At 40.6% G+C, this 16750-nt stretch overlaps 1 protein-coding gene across 7 annotated transcripts in view; it reads right to left on the reverse strand.

Moving 5' to 3' along the window:
* The window catches only part of LOC124304684 (neuronal PAS domain-containing protein 1), a 130668-nt gene that overhangs the window by 111815 nt on the left and 2103 nt on the right, over window positions 1-16750 (reverse strand). The gene's annotated exons all lie outside the window — the stretch shown is intronic.

The raw sequence follows: 16750 nt of genomic DNA on the forward strand, positions 1-16750 counted from the left end.
ATATGGTTGCGGCCGAGAACGAGCAAAAAATTCGCTACGAAACTTGAACTTCCATCTTACGGAATCGACGATATTTTTTCCGTGTATCGTGGCGTTATCTATTTTTGTCGTAATTTTTCTTTCCCCAAAGTAAGCGTCCTAAAGCAAGAAATTTTCAGTACAATATCGAATTCGAGAATCGAACGAAAATGGTTCGGAAGAAAATAGTGATGGAACTTCGATTCTGGCGAACTCGAGGAAGATTGAAAACTCGAAATTTCAAATTTTTTTCCTCTCACCCTCGCCTTTCACCTTTTGATATATGATTCTTCTGAAAGGGCTGTAATTACATGGGATTCTACGCGTTTTTGGCCCTCAGCCTAGTCACGCAGTTGTTTGTCAGTGTACTCTATGAGACTCTATGAATACCCATACACCGCACGGTTCTTATATGGCTGTATAAAGGTGTCGCGGCAACGCAACTTCGTCCAGAGGCTTATACTATAAACGTGACTAATGAGAATGGGGCAGCTGTCAAGCGGCACACCCTGAGTAACAACCGGCAACAGAGGCGCCGCGATCCGAGTCCCATAAATGAATATTTTGTCTCATTCTTCTTTTTTTTTATCCAACAATTTTATCCTTATTTATTTATTTATTCATTCAATTTTTCTACAAAGAGTAAAAAGATGACAGGAAAAATGCATGATTTTGTACGGAGTGAATTCCTAACGACTGCATGATCCGTCGTCTGCTAGGATATAAGGCGCACGCGTCAAAATCCCAGAGCAATTGTTTTCCAGGTTGACCAACCGTTTCCAACTTTAAAAATAGCGCCGGTTCCGAATTAAGCACAACTTGTACCGACGGTTGTAAAAATTTTTGAGGTTAGAGACGGTCGGTAACCCTGAAAAACAATTGTTATCGGATATGGCGGTTCTTACGCGTTCAATTTTAACAGACCACGGAACTTGCAGTCGCAAGGAGTTCGCTCTTTACAGTTTTAAGTAATTCGTTTGCCGTTTATCGCTATTCGAATCTATCAATAACAAACAATGACCGCTGATCATTACCCAACCATTTCTCTGAAGAAAAAAAAATAAACAAACAATCTAGGCAGTATTTTATTATTCCATAAATACGTACAATTCGAACGATAGCTTTAAAGAAACCATAAATCAATCCAGTGATAAAAATCTTTGAAACGAATCGCACAATGGATGATATAAAATCCTCGGCCTAATATCCGTTACGACCATAAACTACTTGATCGAACATTTTCGATCGTGAGAACAACGCTGTTAAATATCCAAGCGTCGTTTGCAACAAAAAAAAAAAAAAAAAAACCAATTACATCGCTGCAAACCAGATTGCATATAAAAATGTCATGCACTTCTGTCAGATATTACGCAACGCGTCATTTTTCTCGAATGGAAAAAATATCCCGAGGCTGGACTGGGATCGGATGTTCGGGCAGATGTGAACGCGTGATACGTGAATAAATAAGGGCCGTGAAAATGACGATGAAAAATGAGGGAGAAAAAAAAAAAAAACAAAACAAAAAGAAGCGCAACAGAAAAAGAAAAAGAGCGTGGACATCGGCCCCTGTGTTTAATTACAGTAACGTTACATACGCGATCGGAAACGGATTATACGAACATTTTCACATAATATATCCAACTATACCAGCAGATACATGTAATCTGATAATAATTTTTATACTTGCACCTTGCGCCGCTGCTGCCATACAGAGGCTGCACATCGCATTGCTGTCGCGGATTGTCACGCCCCTCGGAAATACACGCGGACACGGCTTGACGGCTCGTATAATGCGGCCATTTTTCTTTTTCTTTTTCTTTTTTTCTTTTTTCACCGCTCCTTTTTTTCTCTCTCTTCTCTCGGCCGTTCTTCCCTTTCGTCGATTTATTTTATTGTTGTTAATATTTGTGCGTACTTTTCCTTTTTTTTTTTTTTTGTTTTCTCCGATTCTTTTTCTCTTACATTTATTTCGTTGTTATTATCTAGCTTCGTCCGCTTATCGCAACCGTTGCGTAAGCTTCTCTCTCTCTCTCTCTCTCTCTCTCTCTCTCTCTCTCTTTCTGTCTCTCTTTATTTTTCATTGCAACTCCGACGCATCGTGCATAATAATTGTCGCTGCACGGGGCGGGGGGGGGAGGGGGGGGGGGGGGGGGGGGGGAACGATATTATATGGACAACAGACGCTGTGTAATTAATACGAATTAAAATACACAGAGGCGGAATATAGATCCTAAGATATATTGTATAATTGCGACTCGCGGTTCTCTTGTCGTTAGTCGTAACAACGTCCATTAAAATCAGATTACTTCCCGTATACCTAAATGTGTACAAAATATTATACACGTACGACGTGTAATACAACTACACGTGTATTATATGTATATACACAGTATGAATATGCGTTTTTGCTTTATCGGTATTATTTCTATGATAGCTTTATTCTTTTTTTTCTTTTGTTTCGCAACGGACGCGAACGCAAAAATTTTGTGGCGATTGCTCGGTGCGAATGACCGATCGTTGACTGAGGCTGGAGGTAAAAAAGAATTAGAAAAAAAAAAAAAAAAGAAAAACAACGATCCGTCTATTGCAAAAAAAAAATAAAATAAAAATTTCCCGCGTTTAGCCGCGGGAATGAATATGTAATTAGAATTCGAGAAATTTACACAGTTTCTGCGTCAGCGATTTTAACGGTTATTAAAAATTAGCCTGAAATCTTTTTTAATTCGTATTAACAAATTGCTTTTGATGATTATTGAATAACCTTTGGTAACAGCTGCGCGTGTGTGTGTGTGCGTAATGTAAAACGTACGTTAGAACTGTTGGATCTCGGTAGTTACGCCAATTTATGTAATTTCACACTGTAATTTCTAGACATCAAACGTCGAGCGATAAAATATATGTGTACAATTCTTCCCTCGGAAGTATCATGTGTTCGTGTTATTATTAAACAGTAGCTGTCGTCTCAATTACGTCAGCGGCAACAAGCAGCAGCTGCTTTTTCAAAATTATCCTTATCGATTGACCAGAATGTTTTATACAATAATATTCAGTCAATTTTCTTTATACAATTCTCGAAATTCGTTGCGAAATTTCGATTTTTCAAGTTCAACTTATTAGACAATTTCAAAATCCTCACTCCAGAATGATTGATCGTAACGTTTAATCGATTTTATTCGTACAATTCTCCAAATTTTTGACGAAATTAAAATTTTTCAACACTCAACAATTGGACAATTTTCAAATTCTCAGTGCAGAAGCTTTGATAGTAATATTTAATCAGCTTTGTTTGTGCAATTCTCCAAATTTGTGATGAAATTAGAATGTTTCAACCCTTACTCATTAGACAAATTTAAAATCCTTACTGCAGAATGGTTTGTCTTAATATTAAATCAATTTTCTTCATAATATTCTCCAAACTTGCTAAAAAATTTGAATTTTTCGTCTCTCACTCAGCGAATTTCAAGCCATCGATTCCGTTACGATTCCATAATTTTACTATCAATCAATAACGGTTCGATTTCCGGTTACCAAAGTTCAAGACAACAATAGTCAGAAATTATTCATATTGGATTTAAATTCCTACAGCACCTTGGGTCGATTAAAAATCGTTCACTTCTCTTCCCCTCGATTCGTTTCAGGGTTTTAAATTAACCGCGAATAGTTTGAGGCGTCGGTTTACAGGCGTAACATTAGTCGTGTGCCTGAACCAAAGGCAGGTGGTAAAACTGGCAGGCCTTGCAACGGTTTGCATATTCATCGGGCACCGCGAGCTTATCGGGCTTATATTATCACCGCGAGCTTAATTGACTTCAGATTCCCTCATTAGCGCTAATGGGTTAATTCTTAAACTGTTCGCCTGCAGCGCCACCAGAAAACCGCAAACTCCGAAGTCGGTCTAACGCAATTCAAGCTGCATACGCAGATATGGGGCATTCCGGTCTTAATTTACCCTTCGCTGTTGTTTTTTTTTATTTTATTTTTTTTTCTCTTTTTTCTTCCTCTTTCTTTTCACCCGTAAAAATCTTTGTTCCCAGAAAGCGGGAATTTTATAATTCGCGCTGTTTTTCAAAATGCGAATAAACAATACCTCTGCATCAAGAATTTCATTATTCTTACACCGAGAGATATTTTTTAGTTCCGGTTGCCGCTCGGTCCTTAACTATTTTCATTTTTCACCACAATAGAAAAATACAGTTCTAGGTGGAAAATGAAAATTAGTTTTCTAGCTGTTGCCGGAAAGTCTGGTATCCGTTGCTATTCTTTATCATTACGATCGCTGTTGCTATATTTTCTCGCAACTCTTGAGAAAATTTAATGCTCGCGCAACAATAAATTGACGTTAAAAATGACGAATTGTTCCAGTTATTGTAACAAATGAAATTTTTCTCAGTGTACGTTTCTGGTCCGAAGAATCGGAGATGTGCGTATATATATATATATATATATATATATGTACGTTATGTACCAGAGTTATGTATTGTTGCTGAAGGGGAATTACTGACAATAAGATGGAACGGAAACGACTATCGCTAATTCAATGCCAGGACATACAGTCGGCAAATAACGTAGGACGTACGGCTAACTTTTATAATACGCAAGGTTTTACGGAGCTTGTTAGGAGTTGGTAAATTATATACTTATATGGAAATAGGCTGGGAATTATATCTCAAGAAGTTTACTTTACCCAGGCGTGTGTGTAAGAAATAACCTTAAGAAATACAACTGTCCTAAGTACAAATATTAGCGATGCTTAGCCGTAATCAAAGTTCATTTTTTCTGCTATTCTCAGCCCATCGAAGTTTCGCATTTGTTCATTTATTTATTCATCCATTTCGTATATTAAACTCCGGAATTAAGATAAAATTAATTAATATCGATCCTTGAATCAATTTTATCGTTATTCCATCTAACGTGAAAAAGGGGCAGAACCGAACTACGATGAATAATTAACAGCAATATTGTGCAAATTCTGTTTATATCCTTAATTAAACCGCGGCGTTCCGCTGTTGTAAACTTATTACCGTATTGTAAGATCTAAGTAACTCTCGATCGATCGCGAAAATTTTACAACAATAATTACACACATATATATATATATATATATACATACATATTGTGCAAGAATTTGTTGACTTCATTGGGATTGAAAAACAATTAGCGTTATAAAATAGAAAAAAAAAAAAAAAAATAGGCTCGCTCTTGTCATCGATATGAAATTCCGTAAAACAAATCGCGACGAAGTTTAGAAACAAATATTCTCGAGGAAGAAAATGAGAAGTTCGTTTCGAGATACGCGTTAATCGTTCGCGACGTTCGCTAATTTGCAAACCGCTGAGCGATCGATCGATCCGAGAGATAATCCTTGAGTGATCGGCTCAGGGATTCACGATTAGGAGAGCACGTTGCTGCAGCCCGCAGGTCCTTCGATGCAGGACGGTATTTATGACCGAAAGCCCCCAGCGCGTCTCTTTCTCTATTCTAGAGCCGGCTGCGCGGTACGGGGATCATAAATTTTCACATAGCCGTTAATAACGGAAAATCGCCAGGTAAGGTACGAACGAACGGCGCGAACCGAGTGCCATTAATTATTAATAATTGCGTTCGCCGGCCGTTCTAATACTCATCGCTTAACATATCGTCTCTGTTGTATGCAAGTATTTCTGTTCCGTGCACCCGCGCGGAAAGGCGAAGAAGAGAGAGAGAGAGAGAGAGAGAGAGAGAGAGAAAAAAACAATCGACCAAAATAGGAACTGTACTATTCGCATTTTTGCTCGTGCAACAATAAATTGACGTTAAAGCCTTGTTTGGCTAAAAAAAAGTAGAGTAAACCGAAGAAAATGATTTTGCGTTACAATCACCAAAAAAGGATCGACGATAGCGCAAACAGTTTTTTTTTTTTTTAACGATAACCGTTTTGCTAAATTTTTCCAGCTGCTACTAAGAAATGAAATTTTTCTCAGTGTGTGAACAAATTTGAGAAACAATCGTAACGACGAATTTTCGTTATTTTTTATACAGTATTCAATAATCGATTTTGTAAGTCTGTTTTCACATTTGATCACACATTTTTTTAACCGAGTCGTAAAACTTGACGTGTACACCAATTATTGTACGCCTAAACGAGAATCGTTAGGCCTGAGAAACGCTGTAAGAATACGATCGACAGCTGTAATTATTATTGGTTTATTGTTATATACAATCGAAAATAAACGAATCCCCGAAACGAAGAAATCCTCGTTCGAACGAGTTTAACACGCTCAAATGAGGAAACGTAATGTCTGTAATTTGTGTCCACGATTTACGTGGGTAAATTGATGTATTGGCCATATAAAATGGTATGGAAGCAATTCGTTTCTACGCTCGGTTCGAAGACGGAGAAAAAAGAATCACACGTGATTTTTCCCCATTTGAAATAAACTATCGGGGATTAGGAATGTTGAACGTATTTAAATATCGTCGGGTATTAAAATACGCGCACAATCGTTTCGCCAATTGGAGAAAAATTAAGTTACAACGGGATAATGAAAAAACAACAACAACAAAAAAAAAGGGGGTTGGGGGTGAGGGGGAGGCAATATTTACACGGGGTAAAAGTCCGATAACGAAACAAGGCAATTAATTCAACTTACCGTTTGATGTTCGCCTCAAATGTAATAAAATTTGAAGATCTCTTCACGATCTTGAGACGTCAATTTCTCCCGGTGGTGACAGAAGTGAAAATATTCGTGGTTAGCTAATCGTGTGGGAATGGTTTAATCTATCACCTGCCCAGCCCTATTTTTTTTCATGGGATTCAGGGATCGTCGGGGTAACTTTTAACGGATGAAATTTGACGCAATTACGAGCCGAGTGTCGAGCAATTAAACTTTGAGCTTCGACGAGCTTCCGGCAAGTTTTTCGTTTCTTCTTACAAACGAGGAGTTTAGATTTTAGGCCAGTTAAATGTTTGGGGAAAAAATATCGCGTGGCTTTGAGCACTGCGCTGTTACCGGAGGCATGCTGGAAGGGATGCCGGAGAAAGAAAGAAAGAAAGAAATATAGAAAAAAAACTAATCACGGAGGCATAATTTATGCATCCGGTAATGAGTGAAACATTATTTATAATGTATATAAATTTTTTCGTCAGTTATAAGAGGGAAATTGTCAGTCTGATTTAAATCGTGTATGTATGTATATATATATATATATACATTCCCTAAGCTCGTTACAAAATAATGGTTGACTTTTTATACCTAATAGATCGTTAAATTGATAGAAAAGTAGAAGAAGAAAAAAAATCACTAAATTGATCTCGGTTGAAAATTTATCGCCGCAGCTGTTGCCGCATAATTTCAACTTTGCCTTGCTATTGGATCATTTCTAACGTCTCTAGTGGCACGCACCTGTGAATGTGCGAATTAAGCTCAATACTAGGTACAACATTCGAAGTGCTGTTGAACGCTCGCGATTGGCGAACGCACCAATTTTACTTACATTGCCTAACAACTCGGTGCAATTCGCCCCTCACCAATTTTCTCACAGCCGGTTATTTCAAGGGTCGAACTTACGTACCGGTCAATTTTTACACTGTTGAAAATTTTTAACTATATGCAATGTCCCGACAGATCCACTTTGCATTTGTGTTGTTTGTTATATTTCTGTTATTAAATGCGACACAAAATTTTCTAATTTTAACATTTGGACTGTCGCGTCAACATTTAATTTGCAATTCATACTTTTTTCTTCGGTAAATAATATGTTGAAAATAGTTAAATCGATCGAAAACTTTTGGTGGATTTACTGGGACATGTTTTTTTTTTTTTTTTTCTAACCGTGTACGGTTAATTAATATCACGCACTGACTGGCTCGACTGCGGCAACGAGTTTCAAAAATAGTGCCCAAGAGATGAAGTAATTTTTGGCAGCACGGAAGGATTACTTATAAACAGGAAATTCCATGCGAATTCAAACAAAGTTTGACCCGAACCGTTATTTTTGATTTTTTTTTCCAAATTTTTCCTCTAATTGTCCCAATTCTTTAATCTAAGTGAAAAATAACAGTTTTGAGAATTTTTTGGGAACTTTCATACCGTGCAAACAATGTTTTTTTAGCTGACTAAAAAAATTGAAGGCGCTGAAAAATTTGGAATAGAAAATGCAGCTTCTGAAAATTTGTTGAGAATTTCAATAAAGGTCCTTTTTAAAATCACTTTAAATATTAACAAATAATTGAGCAGTTGAATAAAAAATCTGAAAAAATTTTTGGTAATTTTTAAAAGGTGGGACAATGGCAGAAAGTTTTTTAAACAATATCAGAAACGGTGAGGGTCAGACGTTGGTCGGATTCGCACGGAATTCCTCCAACAACGTTGATAATCATCGGTGTTCGAATAGTTGGATGCTGATTCATTGGATGGTATTTATTTTCATGAAACTATTACAACTTTTCACAACCATGGTTTTCAGTCGTTTTCAGTGATTGAATTGGACTTTGTGATTACTGTTCAAAAATATAAGCAAGCCTGTTATTGTTCCCAGACTTGTTCTCTCTCTCTCTCTCTCTCTCATCTTACTTAGCTTTAAGTTCTTTCAGTACCTAGGTTCTAAGTTTCTTCAATATTGTTATGGATAATAATAAACCCTATTCCATTCTATTCTATTCTCTGTCTTTTTCGCAGATCCTCTGTATTATTCCAGTGAAAACTGAACCTGCATTTTAGGATTTTTCATTCCTTTTTGAGCCGATATGCAACAAGCTTGGCTTGTTTGCTCCGGCACCGCGCCGTCCCGCGACTAAAACACTTTTATTCGGTTAGAGCGTATCGGAGTATCCCGTTCCCGTATTCGATCAATCCTCTCGGATCCCCAGGTAATGCGAAATGAACAGAGTTGCGCGGCGTACATGCCTCGCTCTGCCTACACACACCGACCTCTCCTCCTCTCCTCCTCTCCTCCTCACCCTCTCCCTATCTCTGTTTTTCGCACAGACGTGTAATCTTCGGAGCTAGCCACTGGGCGTGGTAATCACATACGCCAGGCTGACGATGCGTGGCGTACAGGGAGCAAAGAGGAAAGAGGAAAGAGGAAAGAGGAAAGAGGCAAGGAGAGTCGCCACGGTACTCATTGTACCAAGTCGACTTCGGTATGTCCGTCTAGGCGCCTTCCATACCTCAAACTCCCTCTTTCACTTCGCAGTGACCGAGTGTAACCGAGGAAAAGAATCCGCGATGAACTTATCACGGAATGTAAAAGTGTTGCAGATCTTTTCCATCCCATGCGGCGAATACATGCAAAGCACTTTCTTGGAGTTAAACTTACAGCAATTGTGGCAAGATTTACAAATCCGATAGTAAGATTTACAATATGCTCAGATAGATCTACCACAATTGATGTAGATGTGACGTCGAAGAAGTGATATCCATATATTCACCACATGGGATGTAAAGTCCACAATCCATTTTCATACCCTCATCTTTTTCTGCGGCATGCAGTTTCTTTCATGTGCCCAACACAGTTCGGCGAACAGGGTACCAGTGACTCCTATAAGCACCCATCGAGCCATTCCAATTAACTTTCGTTCAGTTCAAAAGATGACTGTTCACTGTACTGTTAGATTCAACGAAGCCCCGAGGTCATGTTTGAGGACGTAAAGATTTGGAGAATTTTTATCGGAGGAATCAGAATGGGACCACACAATGCCCGCGATTCGAATTGAACGTTGAACTCCGGGAATCGCGGTTAGGGGTGATGCTCGGGGTTCGGTGAACCTTGGTACTCGGTGTGAGCCTCGCGGATGGCGCTGCTGGAGGTTCGGCCCCGAATGTTGAGAAACGAAGAAGCAGGAAACCCTGTATTTACTAGCCTCGAACCGCTCCGCCCCTAGCAAACTGCCCGCTCTGTGCCTGCAACAGCATTTCTTTTCCACGATGCGTGCAACGCCTAATCCTACATTTTTGAAATGCAAATCCCGCAAAATTAACTGATACCTTCACTCCCATCGCAACCCTGCGTCGGCTTAGCTACTTTGAGTTCAGAACGTTACTTGGTATCTTGGTATGAAAAGTCTTTATTTTTTACCGCGGAAATCATGACGAACTTCATTTGGTCTTCTTACAGATGTTGATGAGTTCCCTCAAAGGCTCGAAATTAGGGTCAAGGCTTAAACAATACTGTGATTTCCGCACGATGTGTTTGGCACTCTTGGTTCCTAAACCATTATACCTCATCCAAACTACGCTTAAGAGTAGATTTCACCTTCTGAAACTCAGTTGTCTGGAAACTGAGCCCGCCAGAAACTTTGTACGGTCCAGAAATCCGTGGGAACCAATATCCAGTCTCTTTTCTAGTATTATAGAATGACATTTGTCCGTTGAATCGTGCACGTTTCACGTTTCCAATATTTTCAAATATCACATGAAACGTCCGGTGACTTACGTCAAATCCGAGAGATCTTGAAGCTGCAGCCGAGTTATTACACGTATCGCAGTACAATATGCGTGCGAACGGTCAAGGTACCTACTTCATACCTTCACAGTTTCTCGGTCTAGCGCTGCTACTTGTGAGTCTCGCTCGGGGCGCAGTACAAGACATACATAAAGCCAAGTTGAGTAAACACGCTATTAATATTAATCTAACCATTAATTAATCGGCTTATTGTTACCTGTCACTTGTATTAACTAACAATTACGCGCGTACGCATGACAAGCGGTTGACGTATGTGGAACACGTCGGTTTTGACGACTTGTCTTGCGATAAATAGAAATCTATCATACCTACTCATCGCGTCCGCTTTCTCATCAATACGTTATCCACGGCTGCTGGCTATAGCAGTGGCCATGATAGGACTCGACGAGGCATTACTCCAAATTCGCGTCTTCTTTAATATGCTATACCTCTTCTCCATAAATCCTCTTCACTTAAGAATTACCCACGATCTGCGTGAGAACAGCAAGAGCGAAATATCATTTTCTCATTCGAGTTTGAATGGAATACGAAATCTGACGAGGAACTCTGGTTCACCGTGTAACTTATGCCAAGTTTTCACTCGTATCAACCGTCAAGAGCTCATCCAACTCTCTTATATCGTACGTATGGGATTTTTCATTTCGCAACGCAACCGCGTCGAAACATTTTACGGTTTAATCAACGCGTGGTGGGGGTTCGCTCCGTTCGGTAGCTGATTGCCATAAAACTGCAGGTACCTAGTCTGCCCAAGCGTACGCTCATAATCTTTACCCAACCACCGACCAGCCCACGTACTACCTGAAGGCACACTTAGCCGGTATAGACTTTGCCGTATCTTCTATAGTTTACGAGCAATTCCTGTGACAGATAGCGTGAACGGTATTTCCTACCTTATGGAGAGCGAGCTTTCTGTCAACTCGTCGTTTGACGCTAACTTTATTCCCTAATCAATTAGCGGGCGTGCATGTCCGATGATGTGTCCTTTGTACACATGAGCACGAAAAACATCGCATCGCGTACCGGTACGTGCCCAACGTACAATGTATGGAGTTCCTATTTTGAAACAGACCTTTACCATTAGGAATCACCTTTAATTCAGTACCAGAGAATGTTTTTTTAGTTTCTTAGTGTTAGCGCCGATATTGCGACGAACTCAACGAGTCCTCTTTCATCAAATTTGGACAACCTGGACCCGAGATAATTGAATTTGAAGTGGGAGGAATAGCGCGACTAGACGCTACTCGCTCATTCGCGTCGCAACGCCAATTGCGCGACTCGCGCTAATTTTAAACTCAAAGCGGCATATCTCCGGATCTGGTTGACCGAAATCGACGATCAAACGTTCGTTGGACTCGATTCCGTGACAGCTGTGATGTAAGGGATGGAAGAATCTTGTATTTTATACCATTACTTTTCATCCAAATGCGTGATGCGAGAAAGTTTTTTTGAACGTGATGAAAGTGGGCTGTGGAAATTGGAGAAAATTTATTTCTCTTATCAAACTTCGATACCATCTTTAACAAAAACGAGGTGTAAACACGTAGCATGTACTTACGCGTACCTATATCATGGTACCGCAACTATCATCGCGAGGGAAACATCGCCGTAATGTGTATGAGGAATAATCTACGGCGTTGCTACAGCGAAACGAGAACAGGCAATTAATAAAACGCGTAAGTAAATCACCGTACTCTTATACAAATATAGGTATATGATACACTTACTCATGAATTATTCATCAGCGAGTATATATAATATCCTCGAGATAAGAATTTTCATTATTACCCTGTTCCTTTTACCTCTGTCTCATTCCCATTTTACACACTGGCACTTAGGTATAATGTGGCTAAATGAGAACGATTCTCAACGAATCGATAGAAATTGAAGAATGATACCGTTGATATTAATCCTTACTATTAAGTTGGACTATAATTTTTAACGAACAAAAAACAAAAAGGTATACTGCGAGAGAGATGGATGTATATGGGAGAAAAGGTGAAAGGAATTAGGGACAGCACGGTGTGACGTAGGATACAATACCTAATGACAGTGAAAGAGAAAAACTCTGGGAATAAACCGGAAGTGAGGTCTGCGGCTAAAGTTTCCTGATCAAGGGACCGAGGACTCGACTTCGTCAGTCCGCACCAAATGCCGTAGCTGCTGCTGCTGCTGCTGCTACACTCTGTTCTGCAACGGCGTTGAATTCACTGTGAAGTACATGCAATGGATATAACTTACATAAGTGTAGGTGCCGGGTTATAGAGAGCTGGTAGGTAGGTAGGTACGTACCGCTTTATGCGTTTATGCGTTTATGACTGCGGTCTCATGCGGGGAATACAAGGGTAACGGATGTTTATTACACTGCCCACCATATCGCGTCCACACAAGCTAGCCTCTAACAAAGCCCCAATTTAAGCCGGAGCGTGGCCACACGCGCGCACGATCCCTCCACCAATTTAACCGACGATACTAATCTTGCCGAGAAATTATTCTACACATTTTGGTGCACGAGGATAGGTTCGTTTAGAAATGTGATCTTTGACCAAGTTTCCACGTCCAATGATGTTTGGCCAGGTTGATATTGGAGGATTTCACGATTTCGTAACTTTACGCTTACCGTCATTTTTTTGATCCACAAATTCGCCTGACTTCTGTCTTCCCATCTTTGAATCCCCGGGAGAAATAAACGTACAAATCCAATGAGAAAAAAACGACAAAAAGGAGAAGGATTTCAGGACTAAACAAACTGTGGTAATAAGGGAATGATGCATGGACGTTGCGGTGGTGGGAGGTGGTTGGGGGCGGGGGAAACCCCCGCGTTAACCAATACATAAAAATAAGATAAATTTCACGCTCGACTCGTGATGAATGGCGGGATGAATTATTGAATGGTTAAACACACACGGAGCTCGCTTCCATAGCTGCTTGTAAAGTCCGAGAGGAGATTCAGAAAAGGAGAGCTGCGACTGCCGGAGACTCGGAAAAAAGATAGAAAAAGTGAGGGACATTCGGTATGTGCGACTCGACTCGTTCAAGTACAAAGCGAACTTGAACGACGATTCGAGTAGACGATTGCGGGAAAACTTGCGAGGAAATCCCTGATACTAAGGGATTTAATTTCCTAATTTTCTTGCCTGAGGAAATCTGGTTTCATGACTGACGTCGACTGGGATTGATAAACGCATAACGGAATAGATGACAGTTGGATCGCTGTAAGATAGGAAATCGGTGTTTGAGATGACGGACGCGTTGACGCGTAGCTGTCCAAGTTAGAGTGAAGGTTCGGGATGACGAGTGAGATGCGAGTAGACATTTTTCGAGTCTAAATCCCGAAGTGGAAAGTCAGAAGAGAGTCTAAGGTCTGAAGTATAATCAGCTTCGACTGACTATACGGGGATCTGGTAATAACAGTGATTCCTCCCCTCACCGGCATGGCAATTTGGCTGTTCGCTCAAAAACTCCCAAATTATAGAAGCTGGTGTCATTAGCCGAGCGGTGCAAGCAGCGCCTCAACGGCCTTCTACGAAACTTCGTAAAATTTAGGGAAACGACCAGCCGCATCTTACTCGATGGACTCGGACTTGGTGTGAGTATTTGCGTTGCGCGAATTTTCCTCGAGTAATCCAGGGGAGGTTATATTTTGCTAGTATAGTAATAAAATCCACGAATTGAACCCGAACGTAATACGAGTCATCTTCTTCTCCGCGTGGTCAAAACATTTTGGCGATTCACCTTAATTCCCTGCGATCATTACTGACGGATTTTTCCGGTAGGCATGCCGCCTGCACTCCGTCAATGGAATCCCTAACCTGAACCAGCCGGTCGACGACGCTCGCCCTAAGGGCAAAACACTTTGGCTCATACGTATATAATAGACGCGAAAAAATATGCCTAGCTATATACCCGCTTAAACATGTTCTTAGACGGTGCTTAAAGAGCCTCTTGTATATTATTCTCGGCACCGAAGAATCGCCGCGTAAAAACATCCATTAGGATTACTATTTTTTGGATAGGTGTTTTCAACTCTATTCATTTTACGAACACACCCTTTTCGGTTTTCTCTTGTTGCAATCTTCAGCTCAACAATCTCTCGGCATACTTTTGGGACAGTCGGGCGAAGAAGATGAATTTCGTAAAGCACCTCGCAAAATAATCTTACGTTGCTTTCAAACCTTACAAGCTGACACTGCGGTCAAGGAGGTTAAACCACCTGGTAAAGATTCGGTTATATCTTGAAGCACTTTATTGATTTTCTAAAAAATGACCCAAGTGCTAACCGTGTTCTGTCAACTTATCAAAAAGTCATAACATCATTTTCTCGACATCAGAATCATGCCTGATATACTCGGCATCTGATCGTGATGGGTCTGATTGCCATGGAATGGTCTGTGCTGAACGAATAATGGTGCCTTACGTAGCCGTGTATACAGTGGGAACTGCGTTTGAATTTCAGCCTATTCTGTGAGCACGGTCGTTACGTGATCAAACTCTCTTAAAGAGATTCAATCTTCAGGTGTAATACCTACCGCGAGTATACGTGCAGCTCTTATTTTTCCACGTCTCGGCAATGAAGCCGCCGCTTCGTCACTGCCAGCTCACGTCAGTTACTCTCCAGCTGCGTGCGCTGCACGTAACAACCCTCAATGATAATTCCATCGTCCACTGATTACTGGTGAAAAAATATTACACCGCTATCAAAAATCTGCCATGCTCTACACGTCCACGAATCTATTTCACCATTAGCTTTCCTTATCGACTAATTACTAAATGTTCAACCTAGTGAGCGAGTTGAAGTTGTTGGCTAAGTATTTTAGAGCCAGGAGTCATTTTGCCAAACTCACTGGTTCCAGAAGATTTTTCATTTCTACAAAGACTCTTATTTTACTGATACGACTGCTAATGAAATTGTTTTACATTGTCTCGACAGGTTCTGAAGTTCGCACCGCCGGAACGAATACAGAGTCATCCAACTTCTGTTGGATCCTATGCAGGAAGGGTGAGTGAGGTTTTTGATTTTCGTAGTCTTAACGCGTTAATACCCTGAAAATATGTGGTCACATTTCTCCGAATCTTGAGCTGAGCATTGCGTCTGATGAATAAATTGGAGTCAATCAAATGCGGTCATCGAAAAGATAGTGGAGTTAGATTATGCGTGTGGAAGTTTGTGTATCAAATTCGATATGGAAGTCATAGTCATGCATATTAATACATCCAGCACATGCAAACTGCTCGTGACTCCACCGTTAAACGAGCAACACCTTTTGGTGACAGATGGACTAGCGTCGGTGTACATTAACGGCGGTAAACGCGAGTATGAATAAGTAACGAACCCTCCCTGATCAAGTGGTTAAGTCCGTCAAGCCAGGGGTCTCAAGTCAACTCTATTTAAACGTACCCAGCTGATTGCAGTGCAGCAGTTTAACCGGCCTCGAGTACCAGTGCAAATATTCTTCTTCATGTTAAATAAGTAATAATGTTTACGAGGGTAGAATGGTGGCTCAAAAACGGGGCTGGGACTCCGTCTGTAGAGATTTTATTTGCCGTAGCCACTTTAAAGCGCCGTAGCGCCCGGGGCCCTTCAAGGTGTTTAGCCGACCAGCCGGCCGCGAAGCCTCGACTTGCTCGTCGGATCTCTGAATTATTTACGTGAAAACGAGTCGCTGAACTGAACTCGACATTTTCTGCGACTGGGTATTTCACCTCGCGCAACTCGCCGAGGTAACGACTAGTCAACTGCTCAATATTTAACACGCGTATTACCGTTGTTTTACTCCATTCTCGTAGGTACGGTTCACCCATGATCATATGACGTCGTTACTGTTCATCGGTTGTGAATGGAGTAGCGTTGCAGTGTGTACATGGCATATACATATGGCTGTCCGAGTCGAACTTGATCTTCACGGTTCTTCCATCGCTATTTCATACATCCTGAATCATAATTTAATCAACGTTTCGATCAGTTTTCAATGTGTTACCCTCACTTTCTATATCTTCTACAATATGGAACAGATCGCAAGTTACTCTGCTGTCATGTGAGTACCTGGCTATTTGTTTTACGGTTAGGAGTACTAGCCAACAATTACTGAGTTTGGTGTTACGACTGTACCTCATATTCATATCTTGATGGGATCTACACTATACCTTTGGGAGTGAATCAGAGTAGCGATGAATTGTTAATACCTCTGACTCTGGACTTATGACGCTAAAAGAGACGTTAAAACCCAGTGTTTCGTAGGTGGTGTATCAAAGTACTTCGTTATCACTGGACCTGATATCTCTTAATTAGAAT

The sequence above is a fragment of the Neodiprion virginianus genome, chromosome 5, assembly GCF_021901495.1.
Source record: "Neodiprion virginianus isolate iyNeoVirg1 chromosome 5, iyNeoVirg1.1, whole genome shotgun sequence".
NCBI lineage: Eukaryota > Metazoa > Arthropoda > Insecta > Hymenoptera > Diprionidae > Neodiprion > Neodiprion virginianus.